Below are 12,892 nucleotides of genomic sequence, written 5' to 3' on the forward strand. Positions count from 1 at the left end.
TTCAAGATGAGCCGGTTCCTGGCGACCCAAATAGCGTCCTTAAAGCAGTTCATAAGGCGCCAAGCCTCCTGGATGGCTCCAACGGTGTGAGTCCCAGGGAAGAGTCCATAAAGTACGGAATGGTACGATAGGCTCCCTCTGGGGACGGAGTTCCTCAGGTCATCCTCCAGGGCAACCAACAGGCGCTGTGCGAAACGGCAGTCCCAAAAGGCATGCAGCGATGTTTCCTCCACGAAGGGGCACCTTGGGCAGTACCGGGTTTTGCACAGGTTCCGGGCATGCATGAATGACCGGACGGGCAGTCCGCCCTGTATCGCCATCCATGACAAGTCCTTGTGCCCGTTGGTCAATCCAGCCGATGACACGTTTGTCCAAACAGTCTCCAGTGTGTCGTGATGAAGTCCTGGAATGTTCTCCATTTCGTCCTTGGCTCTGATGAGTTTGTGGATAGTCTTTGGCTTCCACAAATCAGGCTTGAGTCCCTCCAGTTGGTGTTCCCTCACAAACCGAACCACGTCTCCGTAGAACCATGGCGCCGTCCAGTTGTAGGGGAAGGAGCTGTCCCACTTGTCCCAGCCTAACCGTCTCCAAAGGGGGAGCAGGAAGAAGCGAGACATAGACCCACCCGCGGAACCTCTCTTGACTCGCAGAGTTCGGCGAACGCAGTCACATACGAAGGAGGATCGCAGGAGGGTGGGGATATCGGGTACGCCCTTCCCACCCTTGCGAGGATCCTTGTACATGATGCTCCGCTTTACTCTGTCCATCTTGGATCCCCAGACAAAACGAAACACCGTCCTGGTAATGGCCCTGCACACGGTGGCAAGGGGGGGCCAGGCCTGGGCCGTGTACTGCAGCACGGGCAGTACCTCGTTACGCAGGACCAGTGCTTTGCCCTCACAGGTGAGGCGTCTGAGGCTCCACAGACCGATCCGTTGGGTGATCTTGGTCAAGCGTTCCTCCCAGGACTTGAGGGCTGCTCCTTCCTTCCCGAACCAGACTCCAAGAACCTTGATGAAATCCGGCTGGATGCTGAAAGGGAAGGGGGCGGAAGAGGCCGGCTGCCAGTCCCCGAAGAGCATGGCTTCCGACTTCCCGCAGTTGACTTTGGCTCCCGAAGCCCGTCCGAAGGTCTCACAGGTCTGGACGAGGGTGTCGACTGAGCGCCGGTCCGCGCAGAAGACGGTCACGTCGTCCATGTAGAGCGAGCACTTGACCTCGAAGCGTTCTGGTCCTGGTGCGGTGATCCCTCTGATCTCTCCATTCCGCCGGATAGCCTCTGCAAAGAGTTCTATAACACAAACAAAAAGAAGAGGTGACAGAGGACAGCCTTGTCTGACCCCTGAGAGGACCGGGAAGGGGTCAGTCTTCCAGCCGTTTACCAACACCGAGCTGTGAATATCAAAATACATTAGTTGGACATACAAACAAAACATGTTACCCAAACCTAACCTGTGCAGAGCTTTGCCCAGGAACTCATGGGAAACACGGTCGAAGGCCTTTTCCTGATCCAACGAGATCAGGGCTGCGTGCACCCGGCGGGCTTTGATGTACTCGACCGTGTCCCGCATGAGAGCCAGGCTGTCTGCGATGCGACATCCGGGGATGCCGCAGGTCTGATCCGGGTGGATGATCCGTCCGATAACCGTCTTCAGTCTCGTTGCCATCGTCTTGGCCAGGATCTTGTAGTCGACATTCAGAAGGGTGATGGGACGCCAATTCTTCAGGTCGCACCTCTCTCCTTTACGCTTGTACAGGATCGTGACCATTCCTTCCCTCAGAGATGGAGGCATTCTGCCCTCCACCACCATCTCCTCATACAGCCCTAACAGGTCCGGACAGATTAGGTCTCCCAGCGCTACATAGAGCTCTGCTGGGAGGCCGTCACTGCCCGGTGTCCTGCCAGAACTAAAGGATTTGGCGGCCGAGAGCAGCTCGTCCACCGTCAGAGGAACGTCCATGGCCGCCGCGTCTGCAGGGTCAAGATGGTTAGTGATACCTGACAGGAACTTATCGGCGGCCTCGGGGTCAGTAGTCTTGCGGGCGTAGAGTTCGCTGTAGAAGTCGCTGACGACCTTCATCACATTCTCTTTCCCGCGTCGCATGCTTCCACTCTCGTCTCGTAGTTCATTCATGGGCGTGTGACCGGCGTGGAGTTTCCTGAAAAAGAACGAGTTACATTTCTCACCCTTCTCCAGGTTCTCCACTTTGGAACGGAAGACAATTCGCTCGGACTCCTCCTCGAAGTGCCTTTTCAGGCTCCTCTTAGTCTCCTCCAGCTCCTCTCTCACGTCCCAGCCGCATCGAAGAAGGTCCTGCAGGGAACGCAGCTCACGCTGGAGTCTCCTGAAGTCCCTCCTCTTCAGACACGCCTGTTGTTGACTCTTTGCCTGAAAGAAGAAACGGAACTCGAGTTTAACGTATTCCCACCAGTCAGAAACAGACTGGAAGCCCGCCTTGTAGGCCCGCCACGTGGAGTAGGCAGCTCTAAGCTCCTCCAGAATCTCACCCTTTTCCAGCAGAGAGCAGTTCAGCTTCCAGGAGCCCGGGCCAATGGGGAAGCCATGGCCCAGCACACCTTGAAAGTGAATGGCTCTGTGGTCAGAGAAGAAGCAGGGGACCATCGAGTGCCCACTCCGCCCAACCGCCCGAGAGGTAAACACAAAGTCAATCCTGGAACGCAGCGAGCCATCGGATCGGCACCATGAATAGTTCACAGATCCGTGTCCGATGGAGCCAACAACGTCCACAAGAGAGGCTTCGGTCACCATCTCAATGAGCAGTTTGGATGTGACGTCCAACTTGGCAGCCATTCCAGAACTGCGTCCATCCTCCTCAATCGGGCAGTTGAAATCCCCGGCCATCACTACCGTCCTGGCGGTAGCGAGCTGAGGGCGCAGGGCTTGGAGGAGCTCCAGTCGATCGCTCTTCACAGGAGAAGCATACACATTGATGAACCTGACAGGTTCTCCCGCCCAGGTGCCATCCACGAGCAGTAACCTGCCGCAGACGATTTCCTGAACAGAGTCCAATGTGAAGGCGCTTCCCCTGATCAGCACGGCGACCCCCGCGGACCTACAGTCGCCCCCGCCAGACCAGTAGGATGGGCCATGGGTCCACTCCCTGGCCAGATGGTTGAAGGACCTAGAGGAGGGAAGGGAGCATTCCTGCAGGAAAAATACATCACTAGACTGAGTGTTAAGGAACGCAAAAATTGTCTGACGTCGGAACTTGTCTCTGATGCTCCTAACATTAATGGAAAAGATGTTAATGTTAGCAGTCATTGGAGGAAAGAGAAAGTTAGAGCAGGCGGTGTGCCTTAGTTACCACTCCGGTCGGGCGGTTCTTCCTCTTTGGCACCTGCTGGTAAGGGTATCTCCAGCAGACCCTCTTCTTCTAGCTGATCGAGCAGGGATGGTGCCTCAGTGGCTTCCGACTCCTCCATTTCTTCTTCGGCCACAAGGGACTCCACCATCTGCTCCAACACGTCCGGTTCTGGGAGGAGGCCATCCTCCTCTTCCTGGGGTGGATTGAGGTCCACAATGAACAGCTTGGAAGGTTCTGCGACAGGACTATCTTCCACCTTCCTTTTCCTTTGGCCTGTACCTGAGGAGACAAGAGCTGGAAAATCCTCCTCGGTGAAAAGTGCAAGAGTGCTGAGGCCCTCTGCTCTCATGGTCTGGGGAGGGAGAGTGGGCTTTGGGGGGGGGGTGAGGAGACCAACTGAGGAGTAGGGGAATGAGGTGGAGGTAGTGGAATCCTCAGTAGGGTTGGCCGGGGGGGGAGGGGTTTGGACAGGGGTGACAGGGGGGGGGACCAGGGAGGGGGCAACAGTTTTCTTACCCTTCTTTTTCCTGGACTCCGTGGCTGCTGGGGCATCGGCTGGAGCCACGGTCGCCGGGTTCTTGGCCGCCTTGTCCTTGGCCTCTGTGGCCTTGGTCGTAGCTGCCTTGGTCGACGAAGCTGTGACTACCCGATACTGGGTCGCCGCGGCAACCCTTGCCCAGGATTTCTCCCGCTGTGGGCAGTCCTTGTAAAGGTGGTCCACCTGTCCACATAGGTTGCAAGTCTTCTTCTTTGGGCAGTCCTTGGAGCTGTGTCCCGTCACCCGGCAAACCCTGCAGGCGTCCTCCTTGCAGGTCTTCATCGAATGCCCTTTCCCGCCACATTTCCTGCAGTTGTGTGGCATGTCCGGGTAGTAGATGAGACCAAAGGAGTTTCCCAGAGAGAATGTCGGGGGCAGGTGCTGGAGACCATCCTCGGATGCTGGTTCCCTGTAGAGTCGAACGGTTACTGACCACTTACCCGTCCAGAATCCGTTGCCGTTAAGGATGTGGGATGGCTCCCTCACCACTGTGCAGAGACGTCCCAGGAACGTGGAGATGTCTCTTCCTGGGGTGTGCGGGTTCCGCATGGAGACCGTGATCCTCTTTTCATCCCTCTGTATAGGACAGGATCCTAAAAAAGAATGAAAAGGGGAGTCCGGCATCGCTGCGTTCATCGCCTCCCAGTATCTCCTGCAGGCATTCACCGTGGCAAAGGTTACCAGAAAAATGCCAGTCATGAAGGTCTGGACACTCAGGGTTTCCGCCCTGGAGAAGCCCTGATCCAGAATCATCTTCTTGCAGAACACGTCGCTGGACATGTCCGGCAACCTACCATCCACCGCCTTTAGCTTCAGGGCGACCGTCTGCCGCATCCAAGGCTCCAGGGTTGGAGCCTTTTCAGGCAGCGTCCGGGCTCCCTCCGGCTGGCTGGCGTCGGAGGTAGGGGCCTCTTGGGCCGAAGAAGCCTCTGGATGAGCCTTCCTGGAGGTCCCTGGGTCCTGAGCCTTCTTGGCTGCCTTCTCTGGCTTGCTTGCCATGGCTGGTTCCTGCTTGAGTTCCCGGAGCTGGATCTTGGATTCTTCTCCGGGTGTCTTCTCCCGCTGTGTTCCTCCTCGAAGTTCCTCTGGTCTCCCCAAGTCTTCTCCGAGGCTTCGTCTTCTTGCTTCTTTCTGCCAAGCTCTTCTTCCGTCCGATCTCCCTCTTCCGGTCTCGGCTGGGCTTCGGAGCTCGTCTCCCTGATCGTATCTCGTCAAGTGTAGCTAGCTCAGTTTGTTCTGATAAGAACAGATACTACACTTGATCTTAGCCAAAAGGCCGAGAAGCGATAACCAGAATTGGTTTGGGCCTCGAGTGGCACCCTGGCCTATGCCGGACACATCTTAGGGAGAGAGAGCGAGAGGGAGACAAACCCACGCCTACACAAGACATTTTGTCACCCAAGCCAACCCTTGAAAAGGCTGCTTTGCAGAGCAAAAACAAGAAGAATGGTGCGTTTTGCAGCCGCCGCCCACTGCAATGAATCTGAATAACTCCTCCTTTAGGGCGCAAGCAACTCCCCTCCCCCTTGCAGTCTTTCCAATTCACGATACAAAAAGACGGACAGGACAGGTTGCCTGACTTTCCGTCACTGCCACCCTTTGCCATCCTTACCCGTAGAAAGCCCTTTCATCATCCCCAAACCCTAATCTTTTCCCTTTCCTTCCCAGCCCCCAAACCCTGCCCTCTGTACCTTTCTCACCACCCGCTTCCCTTCTCCTGTCATCCCCCTACCACCCGGGAAAAAAAGAGATTGCCCCCTCCTTCCACTAGCCCACCCTCCCACCCAAAGAACAACTTCTTCTGCGCAGCTTGTTTTCTAGGCAGCAGCGCTATTGTGATGTCATCGGGGGGCATTGTGACAAGCCGCCAGTGTTCCGTCTCTTCATGTTGTGCACTGTTCAAACCGAAAATACATCAACAGGCAGGCTACAGAAAAGCTTGCTAACAAAGGTTAGAGAGGGGCTTTCTCAGAGGGCTTTTTACAGTTTGTCTATTCCCAATTAGCCGGTTTAGTATACTTAATGAAAGTACTAATTCTTTCATAGGCCGCCCATTCTTAGTATTTGACGTTCAGGTAACAACAGGTAACTTTATTTGGAGTGGAAGCAGAGAGATAACACCAGATGCCAATTGTAGATCCTCTCACACCTGTGGTCACTGCAGCATCTGACTCCACTTTGTCCAAAAGGGATCTATTCCATTCAATTACACATGATCTAGATTAGACTGACAACAAGATACTGCACGGGACATAGCAGAGTTGGTGAAGTTGAGTGGTGATGAGTTTGCTATTTGGATGAATAAAGCAAGTAAAAAGTGTGTTAGATAAAAATTCATTTCAATTCGCTAATCGGGCTAATATGAATCAGGTGAATCGAGTTCTGCTTTTGGAAACTGGGTTAAGAAGGGGTGCACCGTTCCTGTAGGTACTGCAATACCAGGTCAATGCGTGGAGTGGACAGAGCAAGCTCTTTTTCCATCTCCCTGTTCTAAAAATCCATTTAATATATGGTCCCCAGATAGGGGACGTATCAGATATTAAACTGATAAGAACAGATTTTGATTTAATGAAGCTTTCCAAAGCACCGCAAAAAATGCATGAACGAAGTCACACCAAAAACAGTGCAAAGGCTAGGATTCGTGTGGACCCTTCCGTGAGGAGAGGGTCCCCAAAAATCAACCCCGTTCCTCCGAGCCAGAAGGCCACAGCAAGGGTCAGGGATCTTCGGTGCTCCCCCAAGCCGAAGCCTGGTTGAGCCTTGTCGTTGCTCCCAGCGTCCACCCAGGCATCTTACCCAAGTGGAGTAGAGAGCTACTAGTTGTTGGTTTCGCAGCCGAAACTGCCCGGACCGTCAACCGGTGTTAGTTTCTCAGCCCAAGGCTAACCGGACCTCCAACCGGGTGTTGGTTTCTCAGCCGAAGCTGACCCGGACCTCCAACCGGGTGTTGGTTTCTCAGCCGAAGCTGACCCGGACCTCCAACCGGGTGTTGGTTTCTCAGCCGAAGCTGACCCGGACCTCAAACCGGGTGTTGGTTTCTCAGCCGAAGCTGACCCGGACCTCCAACCGGGTGTTGGTTTCTCAGCCCAAAGCTGAACGGACCTCCGACCATGATTATAAAAATTTCCCTTCCTAGCCAGAAAGTATGAAAGGGCAAGGTACGGTGTGCTACAGAGCCCAAGGCTCGCCGGGGTCCCAAGCCAGCAAGCTCAGACTCACTCCAGGGTCGTCAGTCCTGGGGCACATTGCACCATAGCCCCCACACTTACTCAGTCTAATAGCCTCGATCCTGGTAGGGCCATGTTTTCCTCTAGATGAATATACTATACATCCAGAGTACTAGCAAGCGCAACCTTCCAGTGTGCATTGCATCTGCCGAGCCTCACAGATACTACACTTGATCTTAGCCAAAAGGCCGAGAAGCGATAACCAGAATTGGTTTGGGCCTCGAGTGGCACCCTGGCCTATGCCGGACACATCTTAGGGAGAGAGAGCGAGAGGGAGACAAACCCACGCCTACACAAGACATTTTGTCACCCAAGCCAACCCTTGAAAAGGCTGCTTTGCAGAGCAAAAACAAGAAGAATGGTGCGTTTTGCAGCCGCCGCCCACTGCAATGAATCTGAATAACTCCTCCTTTAGGGCGCAAGCAACTCCCCTCCCCCTTGCAGTCTTTCCAATTCACGATACAAAAAGACGGACAGGACAGGTTGCCTGACTTTCCGTCACTGCCACCCTTTGCCATCCTTACCCGTAGAAAGCCCTTTCATCATCCCCAAACCCTAATCTTTTCCCTTTCCTTCCCAGCCCCCAAACCCTGCCCTCTGTACCTTTCTCACCACCCGCTTCCCTTCTCCTGTCATCCCCCTACCACCCGGGAAAAAAAGAGATTGCCCCCTCCTTCCACTAGCCCACCCTCCCACCCAAAGAACAACTTCTTCTGCGCAGCTTGTTTTCTAGGCAGCAGCGCTATTGTGATGTCATCGGGGGGCATTGTGACAAGCCGCCAGTGTTCCGTCTCTTCATGTTGTGCACTGTTCAAACCGAAAATACATCAACAGGCAGGCTACAGAAAAGCTTACTAACAAAGGTTAGAGAGGGGCTTTCTCAGAGGGCTTTTTACAGTTTGTCTATTCCCAATTAGCCGGTTTAGTATACTTAATGAAAGTACTAATTCTTTCATAGGCCGCCCATTCTTAGTATTTGACGTTCAGGTAACAACAGGTAACTTTATTTGGAGTGGAAGCAGAGAGATAACACCAGATGCCAATTGTAGATCCTCTCACACCTGTGGTCACTGCAGCATCTGACTCCACTTTGTCCAAAAGGGATCTATTCCATTCAATTACACATGATCTAGATTAGACTGACAACAAGATACTGCACGGGACATAGCAGAGTTGGTGAAGTTGAGTGGTGATGAGTTTGCTATTTGGATGAATAAAGCAAGTAAAAAGTGTGTTAGATAAAAATTCATTTCAATTCGCTAATCGGGCTAATATGAATCAGGTGAATCGAGTTCTGCTTTTGGAAACTGGGTTAAGAAGGGGTGCACCGTTCCTGTAGGTACTGCAATACCAGGTCAATGCGTGGAGTGGACAGAGCAAGCTCTTTTTCCATCTCCCTGTTCTAAAAATCCATTTAATATATGGTCCCCAGATAGGGGACGTATCAGATATTAAACTGATAAGAACAGATTTTGATTTAATGAAGCTTTCCAAAGCACCGCAAAAAATGCATGAACGAAGTCACACCAAAAACAGTGCAAAGGCTAGGATTCGTGTGGACCCTTCCGTGAGGAGAGGGTCCCCAAAAATCAACCCCGTTCCTCCGAGCCAGAAGGCCACAGCAAGGGTCAGGGATCTTCGGTGCTCCCCCAAGCCGAAGCCTGGTTGAGCCTTGTCGTTGCTCCCAGCGTCCACCCAGGCATCTTACCCAAGTGGAGTAGAGAGCTACTAGTTGTTGGTTTCGCAGCCGAAACTGCCCGGACCGTCAACCGGTGTTAGTTTCTCAGCCCAAGGCTAACCGGACCTCCAACCGGGTGTTGGTTTCTCAGCCGAAGCTGACCCGGACCTCCAACCGGGTGTTGGTTTCTCAGCCGAAGCTGACCCGGACCTCCAACCGGGTGTTGGTTTCTCAGCCGAAGCTGACCCGGACCTCAAACCGGGTGTTGGTTTCTCAGCCGAAGCTGACCCGGACCTCCAACCGGGTGTTGGTTTCTCAGCCCAAAGCTGAACGGACCTCCGACCATGATTATAAAAATTTCCCTTCCTAGCCAGAAAGTATGAAAGGGCAAGGTACGGTGTGCTACAGAGCCCAAGGCTCGCCGGGGTCCCAAGCCAGCAAGCTCAGACTCACTCCAGGGTCGTCAGTCCTGGGGCACATTGCACCATAGCCCCCACACTTACTCAGTCTAATAGCCCGATCCTGGTAGGGCCATGTTTTCCTCTAGATGAATATACTATACATCCAGAGTACTAGCAAGCGCAACCTTCCAGTGTGCATTGCATCTGCCGAGCCTCACAGATACTACACTTGATCTTAGCCAAAAGGCCGAGAAGCGATAACCAGAATTGGTTTGGGCCTCGAGTGGCACCCTGGCCTATGCCGGACACATCTTAGGGAGAGAGAGCGAGAGGGAGACAAACCCACGCCTACACAAGACATTTTGTCACCCAAGCCAACCCTTGAAAAGGCTGCTTTGCAGAGCAAAAACAAGAAGAATGGTGCGTTTTGCAGCCGCCGCCCACTGCAATGAATCTGAATAACTCCTCCTTTAGGGCGCAAGCAACTCCCCTCCCCCTTGCAGTCTTTCCAATTCACGATACAAAAAGACGGACAGGACAGGTTGCCTGACTTTCCGTCACTGCCACCCTTTGCCATCCTTACCCGTAGAAAGCCCTTTCATCATCCCCAAACCCTAATCTTTTCCCTTTCCTTCCCAGCCCCCAAACCCTGCCCTCTGTACCTTTCTCACCACCCGCTTCCCTTCTCCTGTCATCCCCCTACCACCCGGGAAAAAAAGAGATTGCCCCCTCCTTCCACTAGCCCACCCTCCCACCCAAAGAACAACTTCTTCTGCGCAGCTTGTTTTCTAGACAGCAGCGCTATTGTGATGTCATCGGGGGGCATTGTGACAAGCCGCCAGTGTTCCGTCTCTTCATGTTGTGCACTGTTCAAACCGAAAATACATCAACAGGCAGGCTACAGAAAAGCTTACTAACAAAGGTTAGAGAGGGGCTTTCTCAGAGGGCTTTTTACAGTTTGTCTATTCCCAATTAGCCGGTTTAGTATACTTAATGAAAGTACTAATTCTTTCATAGGCCGCCCATTCTTAGTATTTGACGTTCAGGTAACAACAGGTAACTTTATTTGGAGTGGAAGCAGAGAGATAACACCAGATGCCAATTGTAGATCCTCTCACACCTGTGGTCACTGCAGCATCTGACTCCACTTTGTCCAAAAGGGATCTATTCCATTCAATTACACATGATCTAGATTAGACTGACAACAAGATACTGCACGGGACATAGCAGAGTTGGTGAAGTTGTGTGGTGATGAGTTTGCTATTTGGATGAATAAAGCAAGTAAAAAGTGTGTTAGATAAAAATTCATTTCAATTCGCTAATCGGGCTAATATGAATCAGGTGAATCGAGTTCTGCTTTTGGAAACTGGGTTAAGAAGGGGTGCACCGTTCCTGGAGGTACTGCAATACCAGGTCAATGCGTGGAGTGGACAGAGCAAGCTCTTTTTCCATCTCCCTGTTCTAAAAATCCATTTAATATATGGTCCCCAGATAGGGGACGTATCAGATATTAAACTGATAAGAACAGATTTTTGATTTAATGAAGCTTTCCAAAGCACCGCAAAAAATGCATGACCGAAGTCACACCAAAAACAGTGCAAAGGCTAGGATTCGTGTGGACCCCTCCGTGAGGAGAGGGTCCCCAAAAATCAACCCCGTCCCTCCGAGCCAGAAGGCCACAGCAAGGGTCAGGGATCTTCGGTGCTCCCCCAAGCCGAAGCCTGGTTGAGCCTTGTCGTTGCTCCCAGCGTCCACCCAGGCATCTTACCCAAGTGGAGTAGAGAGCTACTAGTTGTTGGTTTCGCAGCCGAAACTGCCCGGACCGTCAACCGGTGTTGGTTTCTCAGCCCAAGGCTAACCGGACCTCCAACCGGGTGTTGGTTTCTCAGCCGAAGCTGACCCGGACCTCCAACCGGGTGTTGGTTTCTCAGCCGAAGCTGACCCAGACCTCCAACCGGGTGTTGGTTTCTCAGCCGAAGCTGACCCGGACCTCCAACCGGGTGTTGGTTTCTCAGCCCAAAGCTGAACGGACCTCCGACCATGATTATAAAAATTTCCCTTCCTAGCCAGAAGGCCGGGATAGAGCAATATGCTCAGAAAGTATGAAAGGGCAAGGTACGGTGTGCTACAGAGCCCAAGGCTCGCCGGGGTCCCAAGCCAGCAAGCTCAGACTCACTCCAGGGTCGTCAGTCCTGGGGCACATTGCACCATAGCCCCCACACTTACTCAGTCTAATAGCCTCGATCCTGGTAGGGCCATGTTTTCCTCTAGATGAATATACTATACATCAAGAGTACTAGCAAGCGCAACCTTCCAGTGTGCATTGCATCTGCCGAGCCTCACAGATACTACACTTGATCTTAGCCAAAAGGCCGAGAAGCGATAACCAGAATTGGTTTGGGCCTCGAGTGGCACCCTGGCCTATGCCGGACACATCTTAGGGAGAGAGAGCGAGAGGGAGACAAACCCACGCCTACACAAGACATTTTGTCACCCAAGCCAACCCTTGAAAAGGCTGCTTTGCAGAGCAAAAACAAGAAGAATGGTGCGTTTTGCAGCCGCCGCCCACTGCAATGAATCTGAATAACTCCTCCTTTAGGGCGCAAGCAACTCCCCTCCCCCTTGCAGTCTTTCCAATTCACGATACAAAAAGACGGACAGGACAGGTTGCCTGACTTTCCGTCACTGCCACCCTTTGCCATCCTTACCCGTAGAAAGCCCTTTCATCATCCCCAAACCCTAATCTTTTCCCTTTCCTTCCCAGCCCCCAAACCCTGCCCTCTGTACCTTTCTCACCACCCGCTTCCCTTCTCCTGTCATCCCCCTACCACCCGGGAAAAAAAGAGATTGCCCCCTCCTTCCACTAGCCCACCCTCCCACCCAAAGAACAACTTCTTCTGCGCAGCTTGTTTTCTAGGCAGCAGCGCTATTGTGATGTCATCGGGGGGCATTGTGACAAGCCGCCAGTGTTCCGTCTCTTCATGTTGTGCACTGTTCAAACCGAAAATACATCAACAGGCAGACTACAGAAAAGCTTACTAACAAAGGTTAGAGAGGGGCTTTCTCAGAGGGCTTTTTACAGTTTGTCTATTCCCAATTAGCCGGTTTAGTATACTTAATGAAAGTACTAATTCTTTCATAGGCCGCCCATTCTTAGTATTTGACGTTCAGGTAACAACAGGTAACTTTATTTGGAGTGGAAGCAGAGAGATAACACCAGATGCCAATTGTAGATCCTCTCACACCTGTGGTCACTGCAGCATCTGACTCCACTTTGTCCAAAAGGGATCTATTCCATTCAATTACACATGATCTAGATTAGACTGACAACAAGATACTGCACGGGACATAGCAGAGTTGGTGAAGTTGAGTGGTGATGAGTTTGCTATTTGGATGAATAAAGCAAGTAAAAAGTGTGTTAGATAAAAATTCATTTCAATTCGCTAATCGGGCTAATATGAATCAGGTGAATCGAGTTCTGCTTTTGGAAACTGGGTTAAGAAGGGGTGCACCGTTCCTGGAGGTACTGCAATACCAGGTCAATGCGTGGAGTGGACAGAGCAAGCTCTTTTTCCATCTCCCTGTTCTAAAAATCCATTTAATATATGGTCCCCAGATAGGGGACGTATCAGATATTAAACTGATAAGAACAGATACTACACTTGATCTTAGCCAAAAGGCCGAGAAGCGATAACCAGAATTGGTTTGGGCCTCGAGTGGC

The 12,892-nt window shown here is 52.2% G+C and overlaps 4 non-coding genes and 4 pseudogenes across 4 annotated transcripts; all 8 read right to left on the minus strand.

The window, feature by feature from the left end:
- Positions 1-5,063: 5,063 nt before the first annotated feature.
- On the minus strand, positions 5,064-5,153 carry LOC142260321 (U2 spliceosomal RNA; annotated as a pseudogene).
- A 1,117-nt stretch (positions 5,154-6,270) lies between these two features.
- LOC142260302 (U2 spliceosomal RNA) lies at positions 6,271-6,466 on the minus strand. Its single transcript, XR_012728609.1, has one exon. It is a non-coding gene; the product is annotated as a U2 spliceosomal RNA (small nuclear RNA).
- A 699-nt stretch (positions 6,467-7,165) lies between these two features.
- Positions 7,166-7,292, minus strand: LOC142260326 (U2 spliceosomal RNA; annotated as a pseudogene).
- A 1,117-nt stretch (positions 7,293-8,409) lies between these two features.
- LOC142260303 (U2 spliceosomal RNA) lies at positions 8,410-8,605 on the minus strand. Its single transcript, XR_012728610.1, has one exon. It is a non-coding gene; the product is annotated as a U2 spliceosomal RNA (small nuclear RNA).
- Positions 8,606-9,303: 698 nt separating this feature from the next.
- LOC142260330 (U2 spliceosomal RNA) lies at positions 9,304-9,430 on the minus strand (annotated as a pseudogene).
- Positions 9,431-10,547: 1,117 nt separating this feature from the next.
- Positions 10,548-10,740, minus strand: LOC142260278 (U2 spliceosomal RNA). The gene has a single exon (XR_012728588.1). It is a non-coding gene; the product is annotated as a U2 spliceosomal RNA (small nuclear RNA).
- A 688-nt stretch (positions 10,741-11,428) lies between these two features.
- Positions 11,429-11,555, minus strand: LOC142260324 (U2 spliceosomal RNA; annotated as a pseudogene).
- A 1,117-nt stretch (positions 11,556-12,672) lies between these two features.
- LOC142260124 (U2 spliceosomal RNA) lies at positions 12,673-12,863 on the minus strand. Its single transcript, XR_012728450.1, has one exon. It is a non-coding gene; the product is annotated as a U2 spliceosomal RNA (small nuclear RNA).
- Between the last annotated feature and the right edge of the window lie 29 nt (positions 12,864-12,892).

The sequence above is a fragment of the Anomaloglossus baeobatrachus genome (genome assembly GCF_048569485.1).
Source record: "Anomaloglossus baeobatrachus isolate aAnoBae1 chromosome 9 unlocalized genomic scaffold, aAnoBae1.hap1 SUPER_9_unloc_5, whole genome shotgun sequence".
Taxonomy (NCBI): domain Eukaryota; kingdom Metazoa; phylum Chordata; class Amphibia; order Anura; family Aromobatidae; genus Anomaloglossus; species Anomaloglossus baeobatrachus.